Source organism: Gymnoscopelus braueri (assembly GCF_963280865.1).
Source record: "Gymnoscopelus braueri genome assembly, chromosome: 16".
Lineage (NCBI taxonomy): Eukaryota > Metazoa > Chordata > Actinopteri > Myctophiformes > Myctophidae > Gymnoscopelus > Gymnoscopelus braueri.
In genome coordinates, this window is record NC_137616.1 from 2,633,988 (window position 1) to 2,651,588 (window position 17,601).

Below are 17,601 nucleotides of genomic sequence, written 5' to 3' on the forward strand. Positions count from 1 at the left end.
CATATGCGTGCAGGCACGCACGGCACATATGAGTTCACTCTCTCTTTGTACCAGTGGAGTTTTGAGGTATTTTAACTTCTTCTCTTTACTTCTACTCCACTACATCTCGGAGGCAAATATTGTACTGTAACATGAGTTACTAGTTACTTTGTAGATTTTGATTATTATTACAAAACATGAACCATTTCAGCCCTATATACATTTCGGCCATTTGAAAATAGCCGATCTACAAGCTCACAATGCGTCGCATCTTGTAGATCCTATATTTTAAAAATATGTTTTTTGGAAAACTTGTAAAATAAGACAATGAGTAGGCCTACTTTTACTTTGGTTCTTTTTTTATGCCAATACTTTTGTACTTTTGCTCAAGTACATTTTTAATTCCGGACTTTTACTTGTAATGGAGTATTTCTATATTACAGTATAGATACTTTGACTTAAGTACAACATTTGAGTACTTTTTCCACCACTGCTTTGTACACTGTTTGAACTAAAAAGGCTTAATGTCCTCTCCCGTCCTCTCCGCTCCTGTCCTCTCCTCTCTCCTCTCTCCTCTCCTCTCCTCTCCTCTCCTTTCCTCTCCTCTCCTCTCCTCTCCTCTCCTCTCCTCTCCTCTCCTCTCCTCTCCTCTCCTCTCCTCTCCTCTCCTCTCCTCTCCTCTCCATCAGGCCCTGACACACTACAAGCGTCAGACGTGTGTTTTATCCAAAGCACCCGTTGTTTACAACGGCTGCAGCCACACCGGAGGGGGTGTCGTGTGGACGCACCAAAGCCTGGTGACGCGTCTCACTATCATGGAGTGTCGACGCGTGGCTCAGACCATACAACATGTGTTGGAGCAATGCAGAAAGGTAACCTCTTTAACAGAGTTCAGACATATGTTTGGTTTGTTTACCTCGGGCCCTATTCTGTGGCAGTTTTCCCAGTCGAAACGCTACCCCTAAACCTGTTAAATACTGATAATGGAGCTGCCCTGCCCCAATATGTTATTCTAGCACCTGCTCTACCCGTCACCCATTATGCCGACACCGTTATTTGCGCGTGGGCGTGTTGTTGCTATATCCCCCACATTGCCATTCTCAACCCACACATGGGTACGGCTTGGGGAGGGGGGATAGTGGATTCTAAAACCACCCGCCGGTTTCTAAAAGCACCCGCCAAGTGCACACAGACACTGCAATGGATTTGTGCGTTGGACCATGAGCCGTGTTGCCAGCCTAGGCGAGAAATAAGCAACCGCAGGTCTATGAAAACAAAAAGAAGCAACTAGGCCACATGAGCACTTCAAACTACTAACTAGAGCTTTCATATCCCCTAAATATTTCAGCGCGGCTCGACCAATAATTGACAAATTAGGCCCAACCCAGTCAGTCATTTTTCTAAAGAAGCCGTTTTTTTCATTAAATCCTAGTAATTCGTTAAGAACAGGAGTCATTCTACCCTATTCCAACAGTCTATATTTTATTTAAAAAACAGCTTGGAGCAAACAGGGCTATATAAATATATACACTGCCCCATAACCATTTTAAGAATGATATTCGGTTATTATATGAAATATATTTTTAATTGAGATATTTTCGTTTTATCCATATTGCTGTCATGTCTTAATAAAATCATGCTTTTACCAAGAAAAATAAGCAGTACGAAATAGTTTAGATTACTTTGTTTGATGGGAAAGAGTTGCGATGGATAAATCACATCCAATACCTTGTAGGCTACTGCCCGCTGCCTGTGCTCTCATTTGAAGAAATAATCCAACATTTACTTTGAGGCGAGGAAGACATGAAGAAAGCTTTTCAATCAATAATTTGTCTGAAGATCCATTCTATATGTCATGTTATGGTTTAAACTTTAAAGGGGGCTCTGCTGCTGCCATCGTGACAACTGACAGTCAAGACAGCTGATTGATTTGACCTACTTTTGCGCTGCGCTGGTCTGATTGATTATTTGGCATCAGCTGTGTAAGAATAGTATAACTATTTTAAATGTCTTTCATATACTCTTGGGGATCTGACTAATATGACAAGTTGCTTATTGTGAACACAATACGCTACAAATCAATTAATATATGAATTTATTTGGATTAAAAAAAAACGTCCATCGACCCCCCAAAATAACCATAATTGAACTGGGGACCCCCCCATTTTGTTTGACTCGGTTCCACAGATAAATATTGTGAAAATAGCAGATCTACAAGCTCGCCAGGCGTTGGGAGCTTCATTGTGGTCTCGACCCACAGGTTGAGAACCACTGCATTAAAAGTTCTAAGCAAGTTACATGTCTAGTATGTTGTTGACCACGTAATGTAATGTTTTTGGTTTAGTGTTAGGCTACTCCGTGGCGCGCGCACGCCTCATTGTTTATGCTGTCCAAAATAACAGATCTGTAAGCTGTCGACACGACATGACGCAGTGCATTGATAGCTTGTATGTCTGTTATTTTGGGTAGGTAGGCGACGCACATACGCATCACAGCAATGTGTCTGGGTTTGAGAGGCTATGATTGATGTAAACTTAAAGTGTAGACTGTTCGGGATTATTGAATAAAGGTGGATGATGGACAATATGGATGTAAGTTAACTTCAGAGGAAACTATGGAGCTACTTCAGAGATGTTTACACACCCCTGGAATCCATTAGAATGGTGGAAATAGAACAATAACAGCCAACGTGAGTACATATAGACCTTTCCTAAAACTTTCCAATTTATTATACCCATGTGCTACTGTATGTCTGTGTACCACCGCCCAGCCCTGTGGTCCATGGCTGCCTGTAGGAGCGTTGTCGCAACATGATGTAATTAATTATTTGGGAGCAGCAAATATTTGAAATGGCTTTCATATACTATTCCGGATCTGACTAATATGACAAGTTGCTTATTGTGAACACAATAGGCTACAAATTAATATAAATTTGTATTTGGATAAAAAAAAGAAAGAAGGAAAACAAGCCAAATGTGGCTTATAATAATCAGACCAGGCAACAGTGCAGACAGGGAGATAGGCTAGAGCATATATTGGATCGGGGATGACGGCTAGCGCAGTCTTCTCTTAAAGGCAATGGCTTCTGGCACGGTGATTGGTTTTATCATTGTAACGCCCAAACCATAGGCTACCTATGCATAATGTAAGGGGTAGCTCAGGTGTTTGGCGGGTGAGGGGGGTGCCACAGAATAACCCAAGTTTGCTGGGAAACGCCTCTTGCCTAGTCCTAAATCAGTAATTAGTGGCTTGTTCAAATTGAACCTGAAATAGCGCCCCTCGTATCCTAGTGTTACTTTGTAGCACAATTGTTTAGCCTGGTTCCAAACCATAGACCCCGCCCACTCTCTGAGTGGACTGCCCCTCTTGGTCTGGTGTTGAAATGTGAGCCTAGGATATCTTCGATACAAAAAGTACCATCCAATGAGAGTCGGAGGTGGGGGTGGGTCTAACGACAAGCCAATCAGCGAATATCTGCAAAAAAAAGCTGTGTGATGACGTCAGATGTAGGCGTATCCGTGGATCTCTTTAGGTTTAGGGAAATTCGATTCCCCTCCCCCTTGTCGACACTGCAGCCAATTTCAGACTGAAGCTCCACGCAGCTTCAGGCTGATAATCAGGCCAATAATTGTTTTCTTGTTACTATTCATGACGTAAGTTGTATGACTTCATATTCATCACATCAGGCATCTCAATTTATGGGCAATTGGGCATGAAAGCACACAGTGAGTCTGTGATTTTATAAATGAAGGTCCATTATAAGTTTGCAGCGTGTGGCAGTGGCCATGGTCGGCACTCGGCAGCCGTAACTCGACGCATGCGCAGTTTGATAATCCCATAGCTTGCGGCGCTCTAATCTTGGCGACGACAGATCCCAAGCATCCCATAGCCCGAACGCAGAATCGACCACTGTTTACCATAGACTGTGTGTAGGTGTTTACACAAAAACGCTAATAAACAGCTTACATTTTGGGAGAGTGAAAAACAGGCGTCGCAGTTCTGTGCACATGCCAATGGTCAATGGCCGTGTGCAAGTTCTGATCAATGTCTCAAGCCACTGAGGAAAGAACCCTGCTGAACAGGTTTTGATGACAGAATTCCTTGATCACAGAGGTTCCCTTTGATGATAGCTACTCTCGCCGTTCGTAAATGAACTGATGTCAGAGCGATCTATGGCATAGAGCGGTCTGACATCAGTTCATTTACGAACGGCCAGACGACGTCAACACACCAGAGTGACCTGAAACGGGGGCAGATTCTCAGTCCGAACACAGTTCCATAAAGTGACCCACAATGCAGTCTGTCTGCTGCTCGTTTACTCTCATTTAAGGATACCACAGCTCCACTTCATTAATAACCCCAACGTACGTCGATAACTAAATACACCGATGTGTGTGTGTGTGTGTGTGTGTGTGTGTGTGTGTGTGTGTGTGTGTGTGTGTTAGGGGATCAATCACCACCCTCCCCCGCTTCTTCTTTGTGTAAAATTAGTGATAAAAAAATCAAATAGGTATTGAAGGAGGCGCTATTGATTGCCTCTGGTCTTTTCCACTGCAATTAGCTGCTATTTGTCTCTGTGCTTTCTCTAAATTCTCTCCATGAACCTTTTCCTCTCTCTCCCACTCTCTCCCTGCCGTTTTTCCACTATACCTTATGTGCCCCTCTCTCTCTCTCTCTCTCTCTCTCTCTCTCTCTCTCTCTATCTCTCTCTCTCTCTCTCTGTGGATTTCAAGGTCAACTTTAATCAACCTTAGACATTGTCTATCTGTCACCGACCGTGGCTCCTGAGAGAGAGAGAGAGAGAGAGAGAGAGTGTGTGTGTGTGTGTGTGTGTGTGTGTGTGTGTGTGTGTGTGTGTGTGTGTGTGTGTGTGTGTGTGTGGGGGGTGTGTGTGTGTGTGTGTGTGTGTGTGTGTGTGTGTGTGTGTGTGTGTGTGTGTGTGTGTGTGTGTCCACCCAGGGGGTCGTACGTCCTCAGCACTGCGGGAGAAAATTAGCTATCCTCAAAGCTGTGGATCCTCATTACGCACTATAGCTCATGCACGCACGCACACACACACACACACACACACACACACACACACACACACACACACACACACACACACACACACACACACACACACACACACACACACACACACACTCAAACTCATACTAAACAAGATAGATAGACCTCATATTCAGATACCACTGAAAATCTGAAGGACAAGCAGCATTCATTCAGGTTCTATCCCCAGCTCATGGCATCCAAAGCCTCTCCTTTTCCCCATGGCAACACTTTATGTTGCTAGAGAAAGAGAGAGAGAGAGAGAGAGAGAGAGAGAGAGAGGGATGTTGAGATGGACAGTGATACCCATTGGTGCAGTATACCCATTTGTACTCATTTGGAGGGTCCAACACAACCAGATTGACGTGCATGTCTTCAACACAGTGTCTTTGCTCTGGGTGACTGTTGCCCCCAGTGACGACTGGAAGAGGAGGACATCATCTTCTTGACGTTCCCTCCGGGCGCTGGGCCACACAGCTGTGCTGATAGAAGATACAGATATCTACATATTGGGGGGAGGCACACCGTCTGAGACGTGGGAGTACTGCAATGTGCTCCATGCATTTGATGTCGACACACACAGGTGGTTCAAGACCAAGCCTTCTGGCACTGTTCCACAGGGGAGGAGGACCACTCTGCCTGTGTCTTAAGCTGTATTCCAAAACCCCCAACTTTCACACTCGGTCACTCTCCTCCACTCGCGCCTAAGCCCCGCCCCTGCGTGGAGGAGAGGATTAAATGCGAGGACGGAGTGGTCGACCGGTTGGCCTCATAGGATCGGAATACACTCTAGCGTCATTTCAAAGCGACGGCAAATTCCGTGATCACTTAAGACGTAGTACAGTATCTTACAGCTGGATCACTGGAACAGTGAGCCGTGGATGAAAATATACATGCATAGAATATGCAAGCATAGAACAGTACAGAATAGAAGAATAGACAATTCATCAATGTGGATGGCCAAAGCCATTTATTCCTGAAATAGTGAATGAAGCACCAGGATGCGCAAACTATGAATGGAATCCTGACCCGTCCCGCCCGTTTTCGGCATGGTTTCAGGTCTCAAAAAACGTGTACAAGTCTTCTGCGAGGAGATGTGAAGAGTGGTCGAGCCTACACTTCATGTACACTTGCTCCATGCGCACTCGGAGAGCCCGCTCGGCTCCTCCACTTGCCTCCACTCGTCTCCTCCAAAAAGCAAATGTCCAATTGGGCCGAGACCATTTCCGGGTCAAGCTGGAGTGACCGAGTGCCGAGATTTGGGGTATTGGAATTCAGCTTTAGGGAAGTTCATATATATCTATGGAGGATGGGTTAGACACACTGGATGCACCAACTACCACCTACAAGTTGGACAGCACCACAATGGTCTGGTCTTTAATTAACACCAGAGGCACTCCACCACTTGCTTCAGCGTGTCACTCTGCCACCATCATTGGGACAAAGATGTGTGTATCGGTATTTGGTAATAAAACATTTTAAGATGAATAGTAGCATTTATTAAAATCTCAATCTCTCTCTCTCTCTCTCTCTCTCTCTCTCTCTCTCTCTCTCTCTCTCTCTCTCTCTCTCTCCCGTAGAGAGAGTCAGCGGTGTCGAGTTCCTCTGTGTCCACGTCATCAAGTTCCTCTTCCGGGGTGAGCACGCCTTCTGGGTGGAGCACGCCCGTCACGTGGTGAAGCGGACACAGCAACGCTCTCTTTCACCTCGAGACGTTCAGCTGCTACGTGATCCAAGATCCTCCAGGTGTTCTACAGAGGAACCACAGACAGCAGCGTCCTGACTTGCTGTGTCACCGCCTGGTATGGCAACTGTACTGACCTCAACCACCAACCACTGCAACAGACTGCCCAGAGTATCAACGGACGTCAGCTTCCCTCCAACCACCCGGGATAAAACGGTTGCACTCAAAATGATCGGACATCACAGCAAATTAGATTTATTGGCAAAATTCACAAACTGTCATAGTGTTTGCAATAAATAAATCAAATGAGTACAATTTCAATAGCTCAACACAACTATTATACTATGTATTACGAGTGGTTTCTTCAATTTCAATACGAAATGCTGTTAAATGTGCACACAGACATAAACACACAAGCTAAAACATAAACCTTGGTTGTAAAAAAAAACTAAGTTGTCCTTTAAGCGGATGGGTTTTTGTCGAACTTGATTGTATTACCTTAACAAGCATTGTCATAAATACTATGCTTCCAGTCGCTAGTTTAAAGTCTTCTTTCAATCACCATGATATGCGTTTTGGTACATTTTACAATTGATGACAAAGTAGGGTATGCTGTAGGAGGGGCCTGGCTACCTTGTGATGATTTGTTGATGATTCATTAATTTCCGTTAGCCTTTCTCTCACTCAACTAAGACCGCTGTGGTTTGAGGCTGGGGGAGTTACTCAGAGCAATGCCAGGGTTCATTGATTAAGGCATTCACAGCAGCCATACTGGCAGGCCCGGGTTAACCCTGTGTGGTGCCCCAGGGCGACCTCACGTTGAAGTAAAAGCATATTCCGCTGTGAAACAATTGTCTAAATTCAGGTATTTAGGTAGCCGGTGTCATGTTTGTTTTTACCGGCGTTACCAGGACCAACACGCTTCCTTGTTTATTGAAAAGACATTCACAGTCGCTGTGATTGGTTGAGACGGTAGTGTGAGTGAATCCCAAACCAGTTGTCCTCAACATCCCGCCCCCCAGTCGCTGTGATTGGTTTAGATATGCAGACGGAGTATTCAGTGCTGGAAGCCATGCTACGGGTGCTTCAAATGGTCAAAAAAGCCTCATTGGCTGGTGCCCCAGGGCACTCGCCTCCTACGGCCTATGGATGATCCGGCCTTGCATACTGGAAAGAAATTGGGCCTCTTCCTTACTTCCTTCACAGGTGTTACCAATGATACCAGTGAAGGCTATCTCTGTTCCTTTCATTACATTACATTACATTACATTACATTACATTACATTACAGTCATTTAGCAGACGCTTTTATCCAAAGCGACTTACAATAAGTGCATTCAACATAGGTAGGGAACGAAAACTACTAATCACCAGAAGTCTTAAGTGCATTTTCTGAAAAAACAAGCAACCAAGAGTATACCTAGCGCTAAGGTAAAAGTGCAATATATCAGCTACCTATTTCCTTAAACAGATGAGGCAAAAAAGCTAAATCAAATGAGCAGGAGCTAAAACTAATAGTGTAGCACAGCGGTTCTCATATTTTTTTTTTTTTATTTTTTTTCAAGGACCCCCGTAACTCTGAGAGTGTACAAATGGAACCAAATTGACCCGTTTTACACTCTCAGAGTTACACACCCGTAAGGGGCCATTTGGAACCCTCTCAAGGAACCATGAGGGTCTCTGGACCACACTTTGAGACCCACTGGTGTAGCAGAGTGTTTCAAGGGTTAGACTGTAACTGCACACTGTCCGCTGTGAGCTTGCACATCTGCTGTTTTCATACAATCTTGTTTGTCCGGAGCTAATGTCGCACACGGCTGGACCGATCAGCACCAAATGTCTGGTTCACACTATAGCCGGTAGGCTAGCTTCGCCATTGTTATGTTTTGAAATATTGAACCAAAACGGTGCCCAAATTTGGAGAGGATTTACATCATCATTGTGATATCATTGACATGTCCTGTGATGTAATCAAACAGACAGAACATGGTGGAGCAACAGACAACGACATCATCCACTGGCTCTACTACTTAAAGGATTTATGTTTTGACATATCGATTGTTCAAGAATCTCCGACGGATCTCCTCTCAAGACTCGTCAACACAGACCTCCAGGACTCTCCCATTTTATTTTCGTTTAACCTCAAAACTAACAGATACAAACAGATTCTTATTTTCAAGACCACTTCCCCACCACCCCTCATTAGTTGAGCATCTCCTACATCCTCCTACCTTCACACCACCAACCTTTAAGAGACAGCATTCCCAGGAAACCTCCACCTCCAGCATCATCATCATGTCCTCTGCTGATTGGAAGAAGAGGTGTGAGGAGGAGCTGGATCTTCACGGCGTCCCGCTGCCAGACACCGTGGACTGGGAGTCCGTCTACCGGACCAAACCGATGGGACGCAATCTGCTCAGGAACCCCGAGCCCCACGGACTGACCAAGGACCGCCCTCCTCCTGAACCCGAGCTGGCCGCCGTGCCCCCCGGACACGGACCGCCGCGCTTCCAACCCGACGGAGACTTCACGGGCTGGACCACGAGCACGGAGGTCCTCCCCCCGGGTGACTCCTCCGGTGGTGACGTTCCGTTGTGGTCTGTCACGTCCCTCGGTACGGCTGGTTCTCCGCGGAGCAGACGGTAGACCTGAAGGCGGAGGGACTCTGGGAGGAGATGCTGGACGTGTTCCGGCCCGACATCTTGGTCCAGGACTTCTACGAGGAGAGCCAGGTCCACGAGAACATCTACCGGCTCTGGTGAAGCTCCTGGGAGCCGACGGGCGGACGGTGGTCTCGGAGTACGCCTCGGACCCCGCCGAGGACCTCAGCACTTACTCGCACGCCTGGAAGGAGGTCCGTCACGTGTTCTCCGGCTACGGGCCCGGGGTGAGGTACGTTCACTTCCTGCACCGCCTGAAGAGCTGCTTCATGGTGGAGCTCTACCCGACCCTGGCCACTGGCAGTGCAGTCATTGTGAAACCAACCTGATCCAACTGCTAGTCCTATACAGGCCAGAGCTGAGTGGATAGAGAAGACCTCGCAGGCTTCTGCAAAGGTTAACATCTAATTTAGATGTTAGCATGTTATGTAGACAGATGCCAGGTTAATTTGTTGCCCTGGCCAGTGGTGGAAAAAGTACTCACATTTGATACTTAAGTTAAAGTATCAACACTGCAATGTAGAAATACTCTGTTACAAGTAATTCCAAAATAGTAAAAGTACAAAAGTATTGGTATCAAAATGTACTTAAAGTACCAAAAGTAGAAAGTACTCATTATGCAGAATGTCCCATTTCAAAATCTTTTGAAAATTGCAGATCAACAAGCTCACTGTGAGCTTGTAGATCGGCTATTTTCAAATGGCCGAAATGTATATAAGGCTGAAGTGGATAATGTCTGTTTTGTAATAATCAAAATCTACAAAGTGACTAGTAACTAAAGTTTTCAAATAAATGTAGTGGAGTAAAACTACAATATTTGGCTCCGACATGTAGTGGTGGAGTAGAAGTAAAAGTATTGGAAATTGGAAAAACTGTAAAGTACTGTAAAGTACAAATACCTCAAAATTGTACTTAAGCACAGCACTTAAGTAAATGTACTTAGTTACTTTCCACCACTGCTTATGCAAAGGTTAAAATGTAATTTAGATAGCATGTTATGTAGACATATGCCAGGAATATTTATGTAGACATATGTGGAATAAACTCCCAGGTGTAATGGGAGTTTATTCCACACTGTCGGTCCGTAGAAGCAGAACCGTGTTTTTTATATGTCATTGTAGGCACCTCGAGCAGGTCAGCACTTGAAGACCTGAGGGGGCGGTTTGGAACATATCTAGGCAGGCAACCATAGAGGTAGGAAGGTGCCAGACCATTTAGAGCTTTATAAACTAGTAAAATAATTTTTTAAAAATCAATCCCAAAAACAACCTGGAGCCAGTGTAGTGAAGCTAGAACTGGAGTAATATGTTCTCTCATCTTAGTTTTAGTTAAAACTCGTGGCTGCCGCATTTTGAACAAGTTGAAATCTGTCAGTTGTTTTCTTTGGCAGGCCAGAGTAAAGTGCATTGCAGTAATCAAGCCGAGAGAAAACAAAAGCGTGGATCAACGTTTTTGCATTGTCCATCGACAGATAGGCTCTAATTTGCGCAATATTTCTAAGATGAAAGAAAGCAATCTTGGTAACACTTCAACTATGTGTTGAAGTGTCCCTGAGCAAGGCTTGTATAACCCCTAACTGCTCCCTGAACACTGTACTCCTCCTAAGTAAGGAAGTAGGTCGGAGAGGCTTATTGTCGGTACCAGCCGAGAACGCGGGAGTCTTATCCCCATTTCAATGTGCTAGACCCCTGGGAGATGCTATATTTTGAAGTGCACAGGACTTGGGAAGCCCCGCCCTGCCTACCTTGCGATTGGCTGAATGCAAGAACGAGAAAACGAGGACACCACCCCCAGAGGTGGGGGCGTTATCACATTCTATTACAGCCCGAAATCGCATTTCAGCACCTAGTCTGGTGGCGTGACTGCCAACCCCCAACCTCCTGGGATCGAATCCCGCTGCCACAGGAGATGGATTGCTGAGGTGGAGCGCAGTGTTGGGCAAGTTACTTTATTTTTGTAATATATTATTATTACTTATTACCTTCCTTTTAAAGTAATACATTTCGTTACATATTACATATTACTTTTTAGTTACTTAAAAAAAAAGCTAAAATTGAACATCTAGATTTTGTAATATTATCATTAGCCCACAAATTATTTTTGGGACACAGAGATGGGCAAACATTTAAATTATAAGATAGGATTATAAATTACATTAATGAATCAATTTATTTACTTAAATTAATCAATTCATAAATAGACACATACCTTCTATAATGTAGCCTATAATGACATGACAAGACACAAGCCTCTTTCTATACCTTTTTTAAAATCAAAGTCCACAGAACAAGGACTGCATGAGCAGCATAGAATGCAAATGAAAGTGCTTGTAGATCTGCTATTTTCAAATGGCTGAAATGTAGGGCTGAAGTGGTTAATGTATGTTCTGTAATAATAATCCAAATCTACAAACTAACTTGTAACCAGGCCTGGAATTCCGTCATTTTAGGGGCAAGGCCACTTGGCCTTTGGTGTTGCCATTTTTTTAGGGCACAAAGGCCAAATGCCAGGGCAGGAAGGCCATAAAAAAAAAAAAAAAGTCCACAGAAAGAATTGAACTTGAAGGTTAAGGATCATTTTATTTGAATGTAGTACAAGAATAACTATCTGTGAAATATAACCCATTTATTTCAGAAAATAATGTGTTGGCAAATTACCAATATTTGTACAAAGTTATAATGGTCTCAATATATGTCACTTTCAGCCCTGGTTTTCACTGACTGAAGTAGGGGTCACATGAATCACATTAGATACACAAATTAGAGATTTTATGTATTTTCCCTAAAAGTTATTTTCATTCAAATGAAATGTGATTGAACTTGCACTAATAATGACTTTAGTTGATTTTCCACTATTTAAAATATAATATTTCTTAATTATTAATAATTATAGCTTGCAGATTGGCTATTTAAAATTGTTTTAAAATAATAATAAAAAAATAATAAGGTTTCCATCCGACAGCGACAATATATAGCCTATATATGGTTCTGTATCAGTATATGAGTCAGTTTTAGCAGATTTCATTCTAATTGGCTAATATGACTGCCTATGAATTTCATGGCCTGGGTAGGTAAACCTGGCCTGGCGGAGATATGCCCTGTTGCGCACAGCAGGCAGAACAACAGGTGAAAGCAATGAACTTAAACGAGGACTGGCCTACGCAGCAAAAACGTCTCAAACTATGTCAAACTGTCACATTCTAGCTGCTGAAATAAACTTTCCATTTAGATCATTGTTGACAAACGAACAGAACATGGATGTTGTTTGCAAAAGGATTATTTCTTGTCCATTTGTTTGTGAGGTGAGATCACAGCTTCTCTCTACTTTTGTGTGATATTGATAGCATATAACTTTGAATTTGTTTGCAGTTAATTTCTATTGCTTACTGTACTGGATATTAAGAATTTGGGGATTTCGCTGTATTTTGTCAAATGTATTGCTGTTGATCAAGACAAAATAAGCATCGGGTTTTTGCGATTAGATGTGCACACTGCGCTGCCAGCCACTGACAACCAATTTAATACATTTAATAGGCTAGAAGCTGCGGCTTTGTGGGTGGATAAAAAAAAAACACAGCCACTTTGGTGGGTAACGCACAAAGTAACGCAGTAACGTAGTGTCATTTTAATAATATATTACAGCTTCTCCTTGTAGTAATGCGTTATATTACCCGTTACCGCAATTCGGTAATATATTACGTAACAGCGTTACGTTACTAACGCACGTTACGCAACACTGGTGGAGCGCCACACCGCGCTGCTTGCTGAATTCAAGCCGTGCTGCTCATGCGCTGAGTTGGCGGTGCCCGGGATCGAACCCATGACTGCGTGGTCCAAAGGGGAGGGGCTCTACCGACTGGGCTACCTGGACACAATTGACCCCAAAAACGAAAGGGACATGATTCTCAATAGCCTCGCGACTCTAACTCTCTTGATTAGTCTCGGTAACTCAGTACATTTACTTCAGTAAATTATTTTGGAGTATTTGTTTTTATTTCTTTGCAAGCTGATGACTTTCATTCCGCTCAGTTTTTTATAAAAAATATCGTTCTTTTTGACTCCGCTACATTTCTAGGAAGGGACTTTTGGGACCAAAATATATATTATGACTTAACCCACGTAAACCCAATTTCAAATATAGTGAAAATAGTCGATCTGCAAGAAGTACGACAAACAGTCGAGACCTCACACCCCCATGTGATCTTTGGAGTCCTTGCGGGGCCCCGGACCCCAGGTTGAGAACCGCTATTTCAGTGGTTCTCCAACTTTTGCATGCCAAGGACCTCCAAATTGATATGTATTTGGCTGCAGACCCCCCTTCTGAAAATGTGTTGTGCCAGGGACCCAGAGAAGAGAAGATCTAAGTTAAAAACAATATATGCAATATAATACAAGCATGTATACAGGCCCACACAGGGAGACTAATCTAACATTAATCTAGCCGCCTGCTGCTGAGTAACCACCCAATAGCTGACTGAAACACACACACGCACACACACACACACACACACACACGCACACGCACGCACGCACGCACGCACGCACGCACGCACGCACACACACACACACACACACACACACACACACACACACACACACACACACACACACACACACACACACACACACACACACACACGAGAGAGAGGAGGACGAGGAGGAGGAGGAGGAGAGAGAGAAAGAGAGAGAGCGAGGGAAAGGGAGAGCGAGAGAGAGGTCAAGCAGCCATTCACAGGGCTGCTCTTGGACGTGACCTATAACCCCGCCTGTAAAGCTTCAGCCACAAGAGGAGCGCGCGTGTGCGTGTGCGTGTGTGTGTGTGTGTGTGTGTTTGTATGTGTTTGTGTGTGCGTGCGACCGTGCGTGCATGCGCGTGAGTGTGTGAGAGAGTGACAGGCATGGGGGTTCAAATTACACAGCTGTCGATGTGTGTGTGTGTGTGTGTGTGTGTGTGTGTGTGTGTGTGTGTGTGTGTGTGGGGGGGGGGGGGGGGAGTTTACATAAACCCTGCACAACTCTCTCTCTGTCTCTCTGTCTCTCTGTCTCTCTCTCTCTCTCTCTCTCTCTCTCTCTCTCTCTCTCTCTCTCTCTCTCTCTCTCTCTCTCTCTCTCTCTCCCTCTCTGTCTGTCTGTCTGTCTGTCTGTCTGTCTGTCTCTCTCTCTCTCTCTCTCTCTGTCCGTCTCTCTCTCTCTTTGTCTGTCTGTCTGTCTGCCTGTCTGTCTGTCTGTCTGTCTGTGGGTGGTCAGTGAACCCCCAAATGCAAGCAGGTGTGCAAACACATGTAAGAGCTGCTCTATTAGAGAGGTGTGTCACATCATGTGTTTTCAGCCTAACCTCGTTCCCAGACTCTGCTCATCATTTCACCATGGGAGGAAAAGCCTGTGGTAGAGTATATAGGTAGATGTGTAAAGTAACGCATCGCGACGCGTTGTGAGCTTGTAGATCGGCTATTTTCAAATATTTTAGTACTTTTACTTTTTACTTTTTTTTACTTTCAGTGGGGAGTGTTGTGCGGGAAGAGTAGGACGAAGGCTCCACGTCCTCCCCGTGGGGGCTCCTCACTGGCAGGAATCAATTGGCATAAAAACAAAAAATGGGGTGAAAAAAACCCAATTTGTATGGTTAAAGGACTAGTTCACCAAAAACAAATACATATTTCCTAGCAATTACACACCCTATGAAGAATTGAATTCATCGAGATATTTTTTTTTGTTTTTGTCGCATTCCTAAGTCAATAATTCGATTACTGGCGGTCTATCCGGTAGGAGACACAAAGAGTCTCTGTTGTGTCTCCTCCCGGATACATAAGCATCTCTATTATTATCCTCTAATTATTGGCTCAGGAATGCGACAAAAGCAACAAGATCTCCATGAATGCAATGCTTCATAGGGTGTGTAATTGATAGAAAATAAGTCCTTTTTTGGGTGAGCTACTCTAATACAAATATCTAAAATTGGGGTGGTTGTGTTTTGCTCCCTGCTCTTCTACTGAGACATTTAGATCCTGTGTCTAGGTTGGACACGACCTTTGACACGATCCCGTTCTTTTTTTAGTTTGACACAGCTTTTGACCTGAAGGTCAAACTCATGTCTCCTCAGAGCAAGCAGGCAGACTCTTATTAGCTCAGTGCCAGGTATACAAATGTCAGCACTGAAGGCAGGAGACCTTATTGGTTAAAGCTTAACCCTTTAAAGGTCACCCCAAGAAAAAAGCATTGGAAAAATTATTTCTTTGCATTTTTTATTTATTTGGGGCAATAGTAACAACTATCAATTATAATTTCTTTAACAGACCCAACAGTTTTCCAAATATAGGCCTCTACCAAACGGTTGAGATGTCACTTTATGGTAATGGTAAAAGTTTCATGCATATACATTGATTTATATGCATTCACTGAGAAATATGTCTCCCATTATGTTCCCCAGTCTCTTCTGCTTGTGAGAGTTGATCAGCATCATCTGTTTGGTCATCTTCTTCATCACACAGATCATCAAAATAGTCCATTTTTTATTTCAGCACCACTACCTTTACCATTAAATGACAATTCAACCATTTGGTTGAGCATGTTTTTTTAGATAGGAATAAAATCATACTATTACATAAATATAATGAAATAACATTATATGTATTATATTAACAACACTGAATTAGCAAAAGCCCTATTTATCCATAGCAAATAGTACATTTTAATTACTTTAGTTTAGCTTCACTACTTACCATAAAGTGACAAACAACCCGTTTGGTAGAGCATGTTTTCAGAAAATTATTAGACCATTATTAGATTTTTTTTTATTGTATCAAGCTACATAATCAGGTTCAGTAACACCTCTGAGATGATAATATGACAAAAAAAAAATCTTACCTCTGAAATTTCAACCAAAAAAATCCCACCTTTCAGGAGTGGATTAATTGATTTTCACTTCCTAAAAAGTGGCTACCTGAGAATCCATGTGACTGGGAAACAGTGACATCTGGTGGACCTTTTTTTGCCATAACATACCTCAACCAAATGGTAGAAAGGGCTCAATCAGGTTGAGTTAAGTTCAGCAATGTTGTCAATGAGAAATAGTGACTTAAAATGTGCTCTACCAATTGGTTGAGCAGACTGTTAAAGGGTTAAAGCTTAAACTTAAAACTTTAGACTTAATAAACCGGGCCTGAGTGGGCCTTGGACCGCTTTTTTCCATCTACACCAAATCTCTTCCCCAAAAATAGCCGATCTACAAGCTCAAACATAACGCCCTACGCTGGAGTTCAAGTGGTCATAGTACACAAGATCATGAACGTTTCTATGTCAAGAGTACATCTTTGTCAGGTGACCGTCAGGTCACCTGACAAAGATGTACTCTCAATTTGTGCACGTTGCTCCAGTTCTTTTTGCTTAAATCTTTTATTGTATTGGTAAATGTTATGTTAAATAAACTGGTAAATGATTAAGCTTCATTGTCTTCCGCGTGTGCATGTGTGCGTGCGTGTGCGTGTGAGTCCGTCCATGCGTACGTGCACGTGCGCGTGCGCATGCGTATGTGCGTGTGTAATGTGTTTGCAGTGACAGTAATAAAGACAGAACGCTGTATAAGGAAATGAAGCTCCAGCCTCCAGCAGCTAATGAGCCCTGATCCATCACACTTTACTGCTGTTTAACCCCCACCTAACACACGCACGCACGTACACACGCACGCTTCATGAGTGGCTTTGGAACGGACCAATTGAGGGCAAATCATGCCCCCCAACTAGGCCTGTCACAATTATAACGTAATCGCCTAATCGCAAATATTTGAGATAATCGCTTTTTTTTTTTGCATACTCGTCATAATCATTCCCATGTTATAATGTTTCATATATTTTTTTACATTTTCTAGAATAGTTGAAATAGCAGATCTATACAATCTCAAAACGCGTTGCGATACGACACGTTTAGAGCAGTGGCGTAATTTGCATAATGGTTGCTGGGTTATGTGAACCCATACTTGCGGCAGCCAGAGTTTTAACTGCACTTAGCGCGTCATTTCAAAGCGACGGCAAATTCCGCGATCACTTATGACGTCTCACACAGCTGGACCAGAGCCGTGGATGAAAATATACATGCATAGAATAATATGCAGGTATAGAATAATACAGAATATAAGAATAGACAATTCATCAATGTGGATGGCCACATTGTTATCTTTACAGTTAACATTTTGTGCAAAGCCATTTATTCCTGAAATAGTGAACGAAGCGCCAGGA

At 43.5% G+C, this 17,601-nt stretch overlaps 1 pseudogene across 1 annotated transcript; it reads left to right on the top strand.

Moving 5' to 3' along the window:
* Positions 1 to 9,006: 9,006 nt before the first annotated feature.
* Positions 9,007 to 9,700, top strand: LOC308102574 (F-box only protein 50-like; annotated as a pseudogene). The gene has a single exon. The product of its transcript is annotated as an F-box only protein 50-like (transcript).
* Positions 9,701 to 17,601: the final 7,901 nt, after the last annotated feature.